The 18,332-nt window shown below is 43.4% G+C and overlaps 1 protein-coding gene across 4 annotated transcripts in view; it reads right to left on the bottom strand.

Annotated features, from left to right (window-relative positions):
- Positions 1-18,332, bottom strand: part of LOC309629566 (uncharacterized protein) — a gene marked incomplete at its 5' end in the record, with an annotated part of 203,825 nt that overhangs the window by 68,502 nt on the left and 116,991 nt on the right. Inside the window, one exon of one of the 4 annotated variants that reach the window (XR_014245112.1) lies at positions 1,636-3,224. The exons of the other annotated variants lie outside the window; for them this stretch is intronic. Of the gene's footprint in view, positions 1-1,635; positions 3,225-18,332 lie in introns of those variants that run through there. 4 annotated transcript variants of the gene reach the window in all.

The raw sequence follows: 18,332 nt of genomic DNA, 5'->3' as shown, positions 1-18,332 counted from the left end.
TTACCTGTAAAAAAGTGACTCCTCGTTCTTTGTCCAGAAGAAAGTATAAGATAAAGGGCAGCATTTGATCTGAAAGTCTCATTAATTCCCCAAAAAAGTTCAATAAGAAAAGTGTAGAAGGGGCTGCAATAAGACACTGAAAATGAAAAGAGGTGGGAAGATGGGGATAAAACTGAATTCTCTTCCCGTCCTAGTCTGCCAGGGCTGCCATAACAAGGCACCACAGACTGGGTGGCTTAAACAACAGAAATGTGTCTTCTCGCAGCTCTGGAGGCTGGGAAATCTGAGATCAAGGTGCTGGCAGGTTGGTTTCTCCTGAGGCCTCTCTCCTCATCTTGTAGATGGCTGCCTGCTCGCTGTGGGCTCACCTGGTCCTTCCTTTGTGTTCATGCATCTCTGGTGTCTGTGCGTGTGTCCAAATTTCCTCTTTTTATAAGGACACCAGTCAGATTGGATTAGGGCCACCCTAATGACCTCATTTTACCTTACTTCTTTATAGGCTCTATTTCCAAATGCAGTTACATTCTGAGGTACTTTGGGGTCAGGGCCTCAGTATATGAATTTGAGGGCATAAAATTAAGCCCATAACACTTCTTTATACCATAATTTGAAATGCTGAATTGGGTGTTCACAGAACTAAAGAACCCATGTGATGGAAACAACGCAAGTGCCCATCAACAGACGACTGGCTTAAGAAGATACGGTATGTATATATATACATATATATGTGCGCTTGTGTGTGTGTGTGCATGTGTAATGGAATACTACTAAGCCATAAAAAAATATGAAATATTGCCATTTGCAGCAACATGCATGGACCTAAGAGAATATTATACTTAGTGAAGTCAGACAGAGAAAGACAAATATTATATGACATCACTTAAATGTAGAATCTAAAAAATAATACAAATTAATCTATATACAAAATAGAAACAGACTCAGACCAAGAAAACAAACTTATGGTTACCAAGGGGAAAGGGAGGGGAGGAGGGATAAATTAGGAGTATGGGATTAACAGATACAAGCTACTGTACACAAAATAGACAAACAGCAAGGACCTACTGCATAGCACAGGGAACTACATTCAGTATCTTGTAATAACCTATAATGGAAAATAATCTGAAATATATATATATAAAACTGAATCACTTTGCTGTACACCTGGAACTAACACAACATTGTAAGTTAACTATACGTCAATAAAAAGGCAAAATGAATTGAAAAAAGAAAAGTCTTCATGCTTTTAGTTAAATTGACATCTCCCTACTAAAATATATTACAGAATCTGAAAGAAGAAGAAGAAGGAGGAGGAGGAGGAGGAAGAAGAAGAAGGAGAAGAAGGAGAAGGACAAGGAGGAGAAGAAGAAGAAAGATGAGGGGGAGGAGGAGGAGAAGGAGAAGAAGAAAAAGAAGAAGAAGGAGGAGGAGGAGGGGGAGGGGGAGGGGAGGAGAAGGAGAAGGAGAAGAAGAAAAAGAAGAAGGAAAAGGAGGAGAAGGAGAAGAAGAAAAAGAAGAAGAAGGAGAAGGAGGAGGAGGAGGAGGGGGAGGGGGAGGGGAGGAGGAGAAGAAGGAGAAGGAGAAGAAGAAAAAGAAGAAGGAAAAGGAGGAGAAGGAGGAGGAGGGGGAGGAGGAGGAGGAGGAGAAGGGGGAGGAGGAGGAGAAGAAGAAGAAGAAGAAAAAGAAGAAGAAGAAGGAGGAGGAGAAGGAGGAGGAGGGGGAGGAGAAGGAGAAGAAGAAGAAGAAGAAGGAGAAGGAGAAGAAGGGGGAGGAGAAGGAGAAGGAGAATCCATGTGATACAAGGGATAGAGGAAGGAGCAGAGAAGTTTTGCTTGGAAAGAGCTTCTGGAGTGAGATGGGGGGAGGCAAGACAGCCACCCACAAACGGTTATGGGGCAGGGTTGGCTTTGTGCCCCAACAGGACACAGCTGGCATCAACGGGAGGAAGTTTCAGGGAGAGAGACCTCCATTCCCTGCAGGGAACAACTTTCTAACAATTCACTGGCTCAACCAAGGACCAGGCTGACCCAGCATCAGCCTCTTCAGACTGCCGTTTGTGCCACCTTCCTTCGGTGTCAGCGAAGGCCAGCCGACACATATCTCGTGTCAACCCTACAACGTGGGAGCAGGCACCGCTTGGCATGCCTCCACAAAGGGGCAATGGAAGGGCCAGCCTCAGAAAGGGCAAGTGACTCAGCTAATCCAAGTCAGAGCCAGGGCTGGAACCCAGACCCTCTGCCTCTCGGTCTTCTGTTCTCCTCTCAGCTCCATAATGACAACTGCAGCAAAGGCTCACGTGACATTCCTCAGCCAGGGAGTCACAGAAAAGAGTCTGGAGTTGGGAGGACCTTATCAATCCCTCCAACTCTAAGTTCCCAATCTAGAGGCAATCACGGTAGAAGGGCAGGGAATGGTGGGGAAAGACTCCTGAGGGATGATTCTCAACAGTGATTGTCAGCCTCCTTAAAACCAGCCACAACTCAACTATATGACATTGTGGAAAAGGCAAGCCTATGGAGATGGCAGAAAGATCAGTGGTTGCCAGGGGCTGGGGGGAAAGAGAGATGAACAGGCAGAGCACAGAGGATTTTTAAGGCACCGAAACTACGATATGACACTATAATGGTAGTCACATGTCACTATACATTAATCCAAACACAGAGAATGTGCACCAACCAACCGCGAGCCCTAATGTAAACTATGGATTCCAGGTAATGATGTGTCGGTGTAGATTCGTTGATTGTAACCAGTGCAGCTCTCCGGTGAGGGCCGTTGATCATGGGGGAGGCCGTGCATGTGTGGAGACAGGGGATATACGGAAACTCTCTGAACTTTCAGCTCCATTTTGTTATGAACTAAAACTGCTCTATAAACCAAACTCTATTAACAAAAAACAAACAAAAACAAAAACTAGCCGCAACAGGTCACCTACAACCATTTCACCAGCCTGGGCATCAGAACTCTTAATGTTGCATCCCGTTCACTTTTTAAACTTTGGGTTCATAAACCCAAAGACATGGACGTTGGAAGCTAGAAAGGCTCTCAGAACAATTCTGCTTCAACCTCATTCTCTCACAGATGAGGAATCCAAAGAAAGTTCTTCCTTGTTTTTATTTTATTTATTTTGCTTCAGAGAATGTAAAGGATTTAAGAGATAAGCCAATAACAGTGTTTTCTAAAAGCTTGAAACAATGTTCAAAATCATAAACACAAAAAGTTCAGTCTACCTGAAAAGCAAAGAGAGAGAGAGAGAGAGATTCTTTATTATTATGTTAACAGTAACAAAATAAAATTAAATAAAGACCCAGTGCAGATTAGGCATGGTGACGTCAATATACTCATACATATGAACTGATCAAGACTTTTTTTTTTTTTTTTTGATCAAAGCGTTTTAAAGCAGTTTTGAAACAGGAGGGAAGGGGGCAGGGCACAACCTCTGAAAGAATGACATAGCCCGAGGACATGACATAAACTGATTAGAACCAAATGGGTCCAAGATGGCGGACAAGTTGACTTCCACTAGACCTTGAGCCTCAGTATATGCTCACTGTAACACATTAGCAAGCTAAATGACATACCCACAGGCTCCAGGACAGTTCCAAGGATCCATAAGGATCAAAAAGTGGGCGGTGGCCCAATTCCTGGAAATCCCCACCCCTTCCCAAAATAGCTGGAATCCTTCTCCCACTCATTAGCCTATGAAATTACCCACCCCTATAAAAACTGACAACCCCACACCCTGGTGCCTTTCTCACCTTCTGAGATGGCCCACACTCTGTCCGCGGAGTGTGTTTCTCTCTAAATAAATCCACTTCTTACCCATCACTTTGTCTCTCACTGAATTCTTTCTGCGATGAGACATCAAGAACCTGAGCTTCATTAAGTCCTGAAACCAGGTGTGTGATCTCAGTTGGAAGACCATGGGTTTTGGCCAGGTTCGAATCCCAGCCACGTGGGTTCGAGTCCTGGCCGTGTGGGTTCAAGTGCCAATCAGGGTTTTGGCCGGGTTTGAATCCCGGCCACGTGAGTTTGAGTCCCAGTCTGAGTTTTGGCCGGGTTCGAGCCCTGGCTGTGTGGGTTCAAGTCCCAATCTGGGTTTAGGCTGGGTTTGAGTCCCAGCACGTGGTTCAAGTCCCAATCTGAGGTGCACAGTTTCAGTTTGGTAATTCAAATCAAGAGCCATTTTTTAAATGTCATATTTAATACAAATACCACATCCTGAGAATTTAGCCTGAGAAAAACAAGTTTAAAAAAAAAAGGAAAAAAGCAAAGTATACATCAAGAACTTCAAAGGAATCTTAAGATAGTGATTAAAAAAAGAAACACAACAAATATTCGATTACAGGAGGATGGTTATGTAAGTGACCAGCTCACTGGAACATGTGACCATCATAAACAACAAGTATGGACATAACCTGGCTACTTTTATATTTTCTTAATTGATAAAAGTTTAATATCAACTTACTTTATAAAAATCAAAAGAAAATGTCTTGAAACAGATACCATACAATTATTATGTGGTCTCCCTACTGACCTGAAACTACAGAAGGCATTTAAGGAAGAGATGCTATGTCAAAAACAAAGACTAACCCAAGGGGTATATGTTACTTTACAAATCTGATTTGCAGAAAAACTAGTTGGTTTGCCTAGTTTTGTTGTTGTGGTTGTTGGTTTTGTTTTTTTGCTTGTTTTTTGCTGATTTCTTTCTTTTTATTTATCAATTTGCAGATACACTGGTGCCCTAGTAAACTTCAGTGGCAACCAGTGAGGTTTGTTATGTTTTACATTATTATGAAATTTTACATATTTGGTATGATTCAATGAATTGTAATTATTTTTCTTTTTTCTGAAGTCTAGATTTTTCCCATTAGTTTTTTTTTTAATTTTATTGAAGTATAGTTGATTTACAATGTTGTGTTTAATTTCTACTGTACAGCAAAGTAACTCTCTTATATATTATTTTTCATATTCTTTTCCATTATGGTTTATCACAGGATATTGAGTACAGTTCCCTGTGCTATACAGTAGGACCCTGTTGTCTGGCCGAGTTTTAAAACTAATCACAAAATCCATTTTCTTAATGGTCCAGACATTTTGCCAATTCTTTCAACTCAACAGAACTTCCAGCAACAAATGTCATCATTGGTTTATCCCCACTAGGAGTTTGTACCTGCGTGTAAGCACAGTTCTTTTTACATTTGTCCACATGGCTACTTTATAGGAGTTGATGATGCAATGTCCCATGAAAAGAAACAAAATACAAAGCTGTATCTATGCAAGAGTTACAAATATGTAAAAAGGGCAGGAAAAGATAAGAACAGAGAAAAACCAAAAGCAACAGTGTGTTCCCATAGCAGCAATGTTGGAGAATGGCTCCTTTTAAATGTACTTGATTGTTCTTACAACAAACAAACATACAGCAAATAAAAATACATTTTAAAGAGTAAGCTGATCTGTGCAGCACAAAGTTCCTTTAGAAGCTCCTGCTGCCCCCGACTAGCAAATAGTTTGGCAGTGCCAAAGCAGAGGCCTGAACCCTTATCTGATTTCAACCAGCAATTTGAGATTTCACTTTCTCTAGAGCCAGTGGCCTTCATCCCTCCCTCTGTGGTCACATGCAATTAATGCTCTGCTCTCAACACTGCACCCACCACATGCTACAAGTCATCCATCAAGGGACCACCCTCCATGAAGATCCCCTTTTTACCATCTGGTCCCTCTGCATATCGTGGGATACTTTCACCTCCCAGCCACATTGCATTCTCCTGCAGGCACAGGACTCCACCTCTTGCTATTTCTACCAGCCCCCATCCCTCACTTCCACCCTCAGGCTCTTCCATTATTTTCTGCACAGAGAATTTCAGTATCCAGGTATAAATTCCTCCCCCATCCACCTGCAGGCTAGGTCCTGGGCTGCTTAGCCCCGAGCCCCCATGACCCTTAACAAAGTCCAGGTGTGGAATAGCTCACCTCAGAATTAAAGACATATTGGTGCAATGCTCTCGGACTTTTTCTTTGTTTTCTGGTTCCTGTTTATCTGCTGGTTCCAAATTGTGTGCCTGGCTGCTTGCTCACCGCTGTGGACTGAATATTTGTATCCTCAAAAAATTAAAAGGTGAAGCCCTAATCCCCAGTGTGATGAGGGGGCAATTGGGGGAGGTAATCAGATTTAGATCAGGTCAAGATGGTGGAGCCCCCATGATGAAATATAACGTCCTTATAAAAAGAAGATAAGAGAAGAATTCTGTGTGTGTGCATGCAACAAGGAAAGGCCATGTGAAGCCACAACCAGGAAGAGGGCTCTCGCCAAGAACCTGACCGTTCAGGTACCCCGATCTCAGGACTTCCAGCCTCCAGAACTCTGAGAAGTAAATGTCTGCTGTTTAATTCACCCAGCCTGTGCTGTTTCATTACAGCAACTCGAACTAAGACACCCACCCACCCATCTTCCCCCTCAGAATGCGTGCTGCCTAGTTTTCACTCTTGCTATAGCATCAGCTTCATCCTGGCTGAAGACTGCTCACCAGCAACTAAGACACCTTCTTGCCAGTGGGTCCTTGCCAGTGGGTCCTTAGGGAATATGCCTGTCCCTAGTCTCTCCTGAGTACAGCCTTTACCACCTTAGGCTTCTCATCCCTTAGCTGCCACCTTGCAGAGCCCACCGTCTTGGCAAAGACCAGAGCACCATGCATATATCCTGACTGCTGATGTTTTAAGTTGGGGGCAAGTGTATGCTAACCTGTATCGAGCTCCTCCACAGGGGCGTCATGGGCAAAACCAAGATCAATTTGGCTGAGACCCTGCCCTCAAAAAGTCTGCAGTCTAGGGTCAAGCCCATTCTCATGTCCCCTCTGTGGATCCCAGAATCCACAAATCTTCCCAGGAAAACTGGGTAACTGTTCTGTCTTTGGGGCTTCTCTTCAATGTCTATTGAGAGTGTATGATGACCTCTAATCCGCAATACCATGGTAATCGCTTGCCATTTGGTGCCTGAAGATTTAGTGAGATTTCCAGCTGGGCCTCTCCACCTGGTTTCTTTGGGCTAATCGTGAACCTTCCAAGCCACGATTTTTCTTGCCCATAGAGTGCGCTTAGTAGGACCTTTCTTGAAGTGATTGTGAAATCCAAATGACAAACTTTTGAGACTTCCCAGGAGAAAAAAAAAAAAGTTTGCAGCCTAGGAAAAGTGTTCACAGAGACACAGACAGAGTATGATAACACACCTAAAAGAGCCATTAGGGAATTCCCTGATGGTCCAGTGGTTGGTTAGGACTCAGCACTTTCACTGCAGGGGCCCCGAGTTTGATCCCTGGTCAGGGAATTAAGATCCTGCAAGCCGTGTGGCACAGCCAAAAATAAATAAATAAATAAATAAATAAATAAATAAATAAATAAATAAATAAATAAATAAAATAAATAAAATAAAAGAGCCATTAAACACTAGAACATCAAGGAAACTGCATAAGGATGGCTGATTTCAACCAGACCTGGAAGAAGGGCAAGCAAAAATGGGAGCAGTCCAGATCTAGACACAACGCATGCAAAAAAATGAGAATAGGATATATCCCAGGGCAAACGGGACTCCTGTTTCACTGGCTCTAAGTATTTGAGAAAGGAGTCTTGAGAGATAAAATGGGAAAGCAGGGCTGGGACCAAAGGACTAGATAGAGTCTTTGAAAGCTTAAAACACATGGTGACATATCAGAGCTAAGCTTTAGGAAAGTCACATTTCTCAGCAGTAAGTACACACCCATATGACACGTTCTTAAGTGATTTTAACAGGCAGTCTAATGGAGTGGTTGGACATACTTGTGGGTTAAACTGTGTCCGCCAAAAAGGTATGTTTAAGCCCTAACCTGTAGTAACTATGACTACGACCTTATTTGGAAATTGGATCTTTGCAGACATAGTCAAGTTAAGATGAGGTCATATAGGATTAGGATGGGCCCTACATCCAATAATTGGTATCTTAATAAGAGAGAGGAAGAGATTTAGAAACAGACACACAGCCACAAGAGAAGATGGCCATGTGAAGAAGGAGGCTGAGATTGGAGTGATGTCACAAGCCCAGGAATGCCAACGGCCAGCAGAAGCTGAAAAAGGCAAGAAAAGATTCTACCCTGGAACCTTTGGAGAGAACATGGCCTTGCCAACATCTTGATTTTGAACATCCAGCACTATGAGAGAATAAATGTCTATTGTCTTAGGTCATCCAGTTTGAGGCACCTTTTACTAGAAGCCCCAGCACAAGCATGAATTAAGCTTGACTTGAAAATCATCAGTGCTTTAGGACCTTCAGAGAAGATGGGCTAGTTCATGAACAAGGAAGCAATCCTAGAGAAAAACTGAGGTCATGAGGCACAACTGTGATTGGAACTGTGGATGTAAGACTACTGTCTAAGGGGAAAGGAGTATAAAGAAAGGGATGCAGTCAACCCTCGAAGGTCAACAACTTTCTGATGACCGAGGGTCTGGGTTCAATCCTATCCTGATAGGATCAGTCAACAATGGGGCTAATCCTTCCATTGATATTTAATCACTGGGATTCTTGGTTGCCCCCAAGGGCTTTCTCATCTTTGTTCTTTCCAGGGCTGGAATCCACAGTCTTTATTCTTCCCGAAATCCTAACTTTTGAGAAGACACTTCGCTATTAATCCCCATGTGTAAGTGGATTACAAAAAAAAAAAAAATTGGGAGATTAAGTTTCTACTACTTGCCACCTACCCAAAGATGAATGTGTATTTAACTAATGCAATTTTTCTGATTATACTAGTAACCCCTACTGATTGTAGTCTTTCAGTTAGAGAAAATTATGCCTAAGAAAATAAGATTTGCACTTACCTTCAACACTAAAAGACATTCGTTGTTGCTATTTGGCTATATTTACTATTTGTATCTGATGTATTTAAGAGAAATACTTTATAATTAAAGAAAAAAAAAACTTTGAAGATGAGTTATTTGGGAAGAATCATCCAGACAGACAAAGAAAGTGTAAGGAAAAAACCCACAGAACGTCTGAGAAAAATGGAGAAGGGTGAGCCCAGGTAATCAAAGGCCATTAACCATTTTAACATTGCTAGAGGTCAGAGAGATTTTATTCAAACTAAAGGAGGAAATTCAAAAACATGACTCTCACAGCATCCTTAAGTTAGCTGTAATACTCAGGGTATTAAACTATCAAACTTGACTCATGTCCTAATTAAGCTGTCCATTTCAGAATTCCACCAAATAACTTTTCCATGATGGAAACCTTAATATTTAAGGGTTTTTCCTTTTTTTCCCAAATTATGGTTTTCTAGCAACCGTAACACAGCAACCAAGACCATACCTTATGCCCTTGATACCAGTCTCCCCAAAGAGCTGTATGTATAGACCTGCACGTATAACCCTTGGCTGTCTTAGCTGTGGCTGGGCCCCAGAATGTTGGAGGAGCTGGGTCCATATGCTGTAATAAAGTCCAGACGTTATACATGGCCAATTGCTAGTTGCCAGCAGGCCTATAAATTCACTTTTCCTAACTTAGATGGGATTCAGAACTGCTGCATCACGGGCTAAAAAGACACAAATTACTGCAATTAAAATTCAGAGGCTATCTGTGAGGAATAATTTTAGCCCTTCTCACTCAAATAAGCTACATTAACTAGTCCTGGTTTAAAGAATAGGCCGTTCCCTTGGACCTCTAAAGACTCCGAGGTCCTCAACTAATCTGCAACACCTACCAAAAAAATCCATCTGCTTTTGACCCTATTTCCTCCAAGAAAGAGAAGGTCATTTGGGTTCTGTTACTTGAACTGAGCTGAAATCATGCCACAGGCTCCCACAAACCTTTTTCTTTAAGGTAATTTAAATGCTTTGATACAACTGGTGAGCAGTCACTGGACCAAAGTTTCAGGCATTCAAGGCATTCGATCCCCAAATTAAAGCAATTAACTGTCAGGGAAGGGAAGGAAAAAATAAGGAAAAAAAACACAGGATTCATTTTCTCAATCAATTTTAAAACAACTAGATTGTTAAACTGTTTAGGTTAAGTGAAAACCATAGTTATGAAGCTTTAATTTTTTAAATGACAATGAAATGTTAAAGTTCCAGTGGCATAACTGTAGAATTGAAGTAATTTCTAATCAGAGGTTTCAAGATGAGATAATTATTCCAACATTCATAAGACTTTTTCTAAAACCTCACAGTAGATCTTGCGCTGCACTTGAAACATTTTTTCTAAAAATATTTTTCATGCTCCACAAACTGCTTAAGAAGAGGAACATTATAATTATCAGCCTGCAAATATTTTTCCCTCCCATAACAGGGACCAGAGCAGAATTCAGGGAACAGTTATTAGCAACATCCGGAAGCCTTTAAATAGCTGAACTTAGTCAAGCACTGAGAAGCCCAAAATGCCTGAAATTATTATCCGATTTTTTAGAACTCTGTCTGAAAAAAGAAAGACACTTTATTAATTTAATTCCAGCTAAAATAATAACCAAAGTGTTTAAAATAACCAAAATAACCTGATGCCTCAAGATAGCTAGCTTCCAAATATCTACAAAACATAAGTTCCTTTCCTATGTAAAGAAACTTAAATAGGCGGATCTCTAACAGTATTTGTGTCTTTTGAATGCAGGGTTTCCCAACCTCAGCACCACTGACTATGGACCAGATAATTCTTCGCCTGGGGGACTGCCCCATGCATTGCGGGATGTTAGCAACATACCTGGCCTGTACCAGCTAGATGCCAGGTATCTCCTTGCTTCTAGGCAGATGCTAGGTACTTCTCCAGTAGAACAATCAAAAATATCTCCAGACATTTCCAAATGTTGCCTGGTGAGCAAAACTGGCCCCAGTTAAGAACCCCTGTCCTAACATAACACAATAAAAAATATTTCAACCAACAAAAAAAATTCATCACCCAAAAGCTGATACCCAAAGACAGCTCCCTTTCAAGTTACCTTGGAAATATACCCTTCCGCAGCTTTGGTAAATAAATTACTCAGTCATTCACAGTTTTTAAAGTAAACAAAGTATTGCTCTTTTTTTTTCTAATGTGAAATCAGAGATTTAAAATATAATGTCTCCAGTGCTTCTTTTCTCAATCTATAACTTAAGTCATGCCAGTATAACTATAGAAAATATGAAACTAGTATAGCCTGGCTATGGAGTGCAAAGTTGACAGTTATTGACAGTTATAACTAAGCAAACATCTTTACTGATCTTCAGCTTTTCAAAAGCAAACAGTATGTAAAGGATGCCATCAGAAAATGAAATGATTATCTACAGAATGAAGAAAATGTTTGCAAATCATATATCTGACAAGGAACTTATATCTAGAATACGCAAAGAATCCTCACAATTTAATAGAGACAGAAACCAAATTTTAAAATGAACAAAGGGTCTGAACAGACATTTCTCCAAAGAAAATATACAATTAGCCAATGAGCACATGAAAAGATGCTCAACATTATTATGTACCAGGGAAATGCAAATCAAAACCAAAAGGAGATAGCTCCTACCACCCACTAGGATGACTACAAACAAAAAAACAGGTAATAATAAATGCAAGGATATGGAGAAATTGGAATCTTCATTCACTGCTAGTGGAAATGTAAGATGGTACAGTCACTTTGGAAAACAGTCTAGCAGTTCCTCAGAAGTTTAAACAGAATTACCATATGACCCAGCAATTCCACACCTAGGTATATACCAAAAAGAATTTAAAAGAAGTATTCAAACAAATATTTGTATACTAATGTTTACAGCAGCAACTATTCACAATAGTCAACAGGTGGAAATAACCCAAATGCCCATCAACAGATGAATGAATATAAATAAAATGTGGTATATCCATACAATGAAATATTGTTCATCAATAAAAAGTAATGAAGTACTGACATGCCACAACATGGAAGACCCTTGAAAACATTATGCTGATAGAAGATAGTCACAAAAGACCACATATTATATGATTCCATTTATACGTAATGTCCAGAGTAGGCAAATCTACAGAGACGGAAAATAGATTAGTGGTTACTGGAGGCTGGCGGGATGGGTACGGAAGGGAAGCAAGTGATAACGGATGTGGGTTTCTTTCGGAGTTGATGAAAATGTTCTAAAATTGATTACAGTGATGGCTGCTAAACTCTGTAAATATACCAAAACCCACTGAATTGTACACTTTAAAGAACTGAATTGCATAGTATGTAAATCATATCTTAATAAAGCCATTATCAAAACAAAAAATAGACAAGGCACAGAAGACTTCGTCGTGCTTATCGTGCTTATAGAACACAATCTCACCAACCCTGACATCTGACAGAAGCTGTAGGTATAACAGGAAGGGAAGGGGAGAGGAAAGATAGGTCAGGATACTGACATTCTCATTTTACAAAGGGGAAGGAGGTAAGAGTCCCTGTCATTGGTTGATGGAACTAAATTAGTCCATATAAGTAACAAAGATTGAACTATAAATATAATCATCAAAAATCTGGAGAATAAAGGAAATAAGAAGCAATAAGTAAGCTAAATTATCATTCGTCATAACAGGAAGTCAGTAAATAAAAGTGGCATAAACAGATTATTTAGTGATATAAAGACAACCTGTAGAACTAAAAACAAAAATGAACAAAAAAGTGATTATTTCTGGAGAGTACAGGAGGGGGCAGAATAAAAACAAAATGGGGACAGAACATGTTTTTCATGACAAGCTCATCTATTCTATTAGTTTGTTAATACCACGTGGAATCATTACTTTGCACGTCGTTTCCAGAAACAAATCAAACTTGGCATTACTTGAGTTGAAGAATCCACGTGAAGTAAGAATATACTTGACGTCAGGAAAAATACTGAAGTGGGTCATCATCACTGAGTGAAACTGTGATTTCAATATATTAGAGCAAAACTGACTCAAGTGTCATAGCCAAGGACTGCATCCCTAGTTAGGCAGTCTGGAAATGTATGTTAGATCCTTAAGAGAACAAGAAACTCGTACAGAGCCCCTACCCTCTCTGTGGCAGTTAAGAAGCGTCATAAGGTCAAAGCTTCACCATGGCAAGAATATTCAAAACTCCTAACAACTTTTGGATCCAAAGACTTTTTCAATGAAAGAAAGCACATAGGGCATTCTCAGGACACAGCAGGATTTCCCAACTGGGAAAGTATACTACACGGTTACTTAAACATAATCAGGGTTACAATTCTGACACTTGGAACTCAAGATTCCAGGCAGCAAAACTGGGGCACTTTTGAGAATGTCAGATGGTAGAATTAGTCATGAAGCCAGGCAACAGGCATGACCAGGAGTGACCAGGGTACCCCAGAGATCTAGGGGCCTTACAGGCATGGAAAGGGACTCCATGGTTATCAGAACCCAGGTGGCTACAGCACGATAAAGAACTTGCCCCCCACGTTCCCACCCTCCATGGATATCCTTGTGTGTGTGAGGAGATCAAGGTGCACATTTTGGGGACTTGGTGGTCCAGGGGTTAGGACTCCACACTTTCACTGCTGAGGGCCCGGGTTCAATCCCTGGTCAGGGAACTAAGATCCCACTAGCCACGCCGAGCAGCCAAAAAAAAAAAAAAAAAAAAGAACATTTTGCAAAAGAGACCAAAACTAACACATTAGCTCAGTAGTTGGGTCAGGCTCCTGTTAAGTCCAGAAAAACCAAAATGCACATCTGAACGTCATGGCGAGAATAAACCACAGTTCTGAACCTCTACAACACTGCCCCCAAATCAAGTGGGAACGAGCTAATGAGTTCCTGACTCTCCTAGATATTCCTGCTCAAAATCTTCTTTTGCCCAGAATGCGGCCAAGCACTCTCTGCCCTGCGCAGGAAATGCGGTTGGGTCATAAGAGATCTTGTCCCCAGGATCTGAGAAACCCTGGGATGGTCAGGCTTTGGGCTGGAATCTCTCCCGCAAAGACCCAGGGGGCCACCAACGTGGCTGGGGGAAAGGGGAGGCAAAGCAGACCCCCTCCTGAGGGCCCCTCAGGTTCAACCTGCAGACCTGAGGCCCACCTTCTCTTCTGAAAAGCAAGCATTGGGTGGAAAACCCCATCCACTCCATTTCCGTGGTCCTGACAGCTCCACAGGGAGGACTCCCAAACCCAGGACTCCCCCTGACCTCCCCTCCCCCAGAGTTGACCCGGTGACTTTCCAGGGCTCATTATCCCCTCCGCAGAGGGCAGAGGAAGCCAGGAGCAGGAACTAGGATGGATCTGTGTTTACGCGGTGAGCACGTCCTGGCCCAGGAGGAGGGCGGCTAGGCAGGCAGAAGAGCAGCCACTGCGAAGGCAGGGTATCCTGTCTCCTCCACGGCCACAGAGAACTGTGTTTGGGGTTTTTAAGGACAAGCAACTGAATCTCCTTCGCCTCATCCCCCATCCACTGCCCGCCCATCCCAAGCCAAGCTTGGTCCCAGGTCCACTGTCTCCCAATCACGTAACTCCTCACACACCTGTATGCTCACCTATATACTCATCCTTTGGTCTTTAATAAAATCCTTCTGTAGAAGCTGGAATTAAATAATGCAGGGGGGTATTGTTTTGTTTTGTTTTTTAACCAAAGACACTTTCCTCCTCCCTTTCATTTCTCCTCCTTCATGAATTCAAAGTGGCCCGAGCCAGAACACACGCAGTACCTTCTTGCTTGGCTCCAAAATGCTACATCCAAGTCTCTCTTTACGGAAAGAAACTGCGACAGCACCAAGGCTCAAAGGGCCTTGGCCCATTCGGAAACTGAGGATGCGCTCAACTGAAAGCACCTTCCCTCCCACATGGCTCCTCACTGAATCATCACTCTCCGTTCAGCATCCTTTGGATGCACACAATTGATTGGCTCTTATGTTGTGCCAGGTGGTTTTTTTTTTTGCTGCTATTTCAGTGAACTGAGACCCCACTTGCAGCCAAATGCAAGGCTCTGAGCTCAGCCTCGGCCCAACGAGGGAAGAATCTCTCTCCACCTAGCAAGAGCTCCAAGGTCTTCTAGAAGAATCTCACACGAGTCCAGGAGGAATCGCTCCATATCCATGGTCTAGGCCTTTATGAATGTCTTAATGAGGTCCCTGGAGACCACAGAAACAGTGAAAGTCTCAAGCTAGAGGGGTGTGGAGGGTGGGAAGGGGATGGAAGGGGAAAACCCACCTAACTATTAATATTCTGTACCTTTTACACTAGAGCATTGTTTTATTTTCCAAAAACTCTGTTCCTGGCTGAGTATTGCTTTATTTTTTGAGTGCCTCCTTTATTTAATTAAAAAAAAGAAATTTAAATAAGTGATGTGGCCTACAATGACAATAGTTTTTTTTAAACACAGGAATTATTATATAAAATTAAATATTTAGAGATGAAATGGCCCGAAGTTTAGAATTGTGAAAAACAGAAGAATTTGGCTGGGGGCCTTGCAAATCTGTTTCTTCTGGTCCCATAGTGAGGGGGTGGGGGGGAAAGAAGGGGGACAATGGAAACATACACTCTACCCATTTGCTTAATTTAGAAAGGAAAATGAATATTTATATATGCATATATGTATACACACACACACATCCCCAGTGAAACACTGTTTTAGATACAGGAGTCCAAATGACTGGACACAGTGAAAATAAAGCTCTTTCTCATCCACAAGCCTGCACCTAGGGATTCAGGAATTCCACAGGACCCTCTGTACACTGCCCACAGGAACCAAATTCTCTCTCTGCCTTCTCACCCTCAAGCCACCTGAACTCTCAGGCAGAAGCTCCCTGCCATCACTGGCTTCTAGGCAAGGCTTGGACGTGATTCCCATGCTCTTACCTGCATTCCTCATTTGGGAAAGCATAGGCTTGAACTTGGCATCTATTAAAGTGCTGTCTCACAATACGTGTCTCCTTCAGGCAGTAAGTAACCTCCTTGCATCGCGGAAAGGAAAGGAGAGGTGTTACCACGCGCACCTAGCAGGCCCTCTGCAAAGCTCTGGGGAGGAATTCCCGCCCAGGCTCTCCAGAATGCCCGGGGTACCGACCCGCTCGCCAGAACTCCAGGAATTTGGTGGGGAGCATGGGGGAGACAGGCCAGCACCAAGTCTTCTTTCTGGTCTTAGACGGGGAGGAGAGGAGTGGGGAGCTGGGAGAGACAACCGCAGGGGGAAAGGAGAGGAAGTCTTTGTCCCAGCTCTTTGGATGCGCACTAGAGTGCAGTTAAATTGTCCGCTAATGAGATTTCCTGACCACGTGCTCCCTTTTAAGTCCAGGCCCCCAACTGATTTGATCCCCAGGCAGCAGCAGGGGGCAAAGCTGCCTTCAAGCATCCCTAAGGGCCAGAGAATTCCCAGAACAAGTGCAGGAAGGATCAGAATCATCTCTGCGACTGGGATTTTAAATAAATAGGTTGTCACATTTCTCCACTGGCATCTAGCAATAATGCTACTGACCCGGTAGCTCATATGAGGCAGCCTCCACTTGGGGTGACTGAGGCAGGCCCAGGGGAGCAGAGGGCATGGGGAACATTCCCTGTGGGCTTCTCTCCCACTGGACAAACTGCAAGTCCCTCGCCTACTTTTGTTTTTGTTTTCTTGCTTGTTTTGGTCAGTAAAGGCCCCTGGGATCTACGTTCAGTGAGGTGTTACTGGACCCAACTCAATAATTTGCTCCAACAGACAAAAGGGTGTTGGAACAGGAAGCATTTTTTTCAATATCTTATTCTGTAGCCAAGCCTGAGATGGTCTTTTTCAAACTATTTATTCATCTGATTATAGGTTACGGAGGGGCTTTTCTTGTTTTCGTTTTTCCTGTCTGAAACTGGCTTCTCTCTTTGCCTGAAGGAAATCAGCAGTGCTGATGGGGCAAAGGAAAAACAAGTCAAAACACATTGACAGCATTTTGAAGGTATTCAGTGAAATCAATTCTCCTACTTTCCCTAGTTAGACGACAACCTCCGCCTAAGGTATATTTCTCTTCTATTCAAAGATAATTACCTAGGAACTTCGGTGTTCACCACTCCAAGACAACCTCCCTGGCGGAGCTTTTTACGGTGGGGTACAAAAGAGCATATTCTAGACACCAGCGATTTACCAAACTTCTGCTACAAGACACAGCTCAAATTTCACTTCTACCACTAAGTACTCCCTCCCGGCCTCCAGGTATCTCTTTGTTCAAACCTCCCTCCATCCGGGTATTATTCACTTTGCACAGCGGCCATTGGTTCAGCGCAACCACTTCCCACCTGGACTAGGTTTCCTCCTCCAAACCCAGGCCTGGGTCTCAGCAGAGCCTTAAGAAAGAAGGAAGGAAGAAGAAACTAAAACCTAATGGAAATTCAAATACAAAAGAAAGGAGCTGTAAGCGATTAGATAAGTAGAGTGAAACCTAAGAGCAAGTACAACACGCCCTGTTTGAAGCTGAAAACAGCAATCCTTCATGCTTTTTAAAATAAAATAGGAGTTGGGAGAACGGAAAACTGCAGAAAGGGGAAGAGACGCGGGGCCATCCTCTGCAATAGATTCCCTCTAACAGGGAAACATTATTCCAGTGTTTCGTACGTAGCAGTCACTGCGCCAGTTGATTTATATTGTCGTTTAACTCCCACTCCCACTGCCACAAATGGGGATACTCATCATCCCCACTTTACAGACCCGGAAACTGAGACGCAGGGCGATTAAGTAGCTCGGTCTGGAACAGATCACCCAGCTCGTGAGTGACGCTGAGTAGGCACTGGAAGCCGGGTTTTTGACCTCAGCGCCCAGGCTCTCCACTTCTGTTACAGCTCAAACAAAGTGAGCACGCGTGGGTAACCCGATCCGCTCTGACTGAAGAATGCCCCACAGCTGCTCTGCGGGGCTGCGTGGGTACCACTGAAACGGGCACGGATTGGCCAGCGTCCCCAAGGGCTCGCGCGCGTCCTTCAAGACCTGCCAACACGCAGGAAAAGGCAGACTCGGAATCCACCTGGACTGGCTCGGGGACGAACCCAGAGGATGCCACTGGAAGGGAGGTGAGCGTGGCTCAGTCAGCGCCCCGACGGCCGCCAATGCGAGAGGGCCTCTGGGTGTAGGGAGCCTGGGAGCGCCGTGCGCAGCGGGGACTGGGCACGAAGGCGCCGTCTGGTCGTCTATTCCCCGCAGCATCTCGCCAGGAGGCCCGGGGAGGGGGCGTCACCTGACAGCATGCACCAACTTCTCCCTGCTCGGAGGGGGGCTCGCGGCTGCAGCCAGGGGAGCGCAGCACGCAGCTCTCGCCCAATGGCGAGGTCTGTAAACAAAAGCGGGCCCCACGCGGGTCCCCAGCTGGGCGATGAGCGGAGCGGCGCGGCGCAGCAGCATCCGAGCGGCCGAGCCTGCAAGAGAGCTAGGCGGGACCGCGATCCGGCGC

The sequence above is a fragment of the Balaenoptera borealis genome (assembly GCF_965194805.1).
Source record: "Balaenoptera borealis genome assembly, chromosome: 5".
NCBI lineage: Eukaryota > Metazoa > Chordata > Mammalia > Artiodactyla > Balaenopteridae > Balaenoptera > Balaenoptera borealis.
The sequence above is the reverse complement of the archived record's forward strand: the minus strand, read 5'-3'. Positions and strand labels throughout refer to the sequence as shown.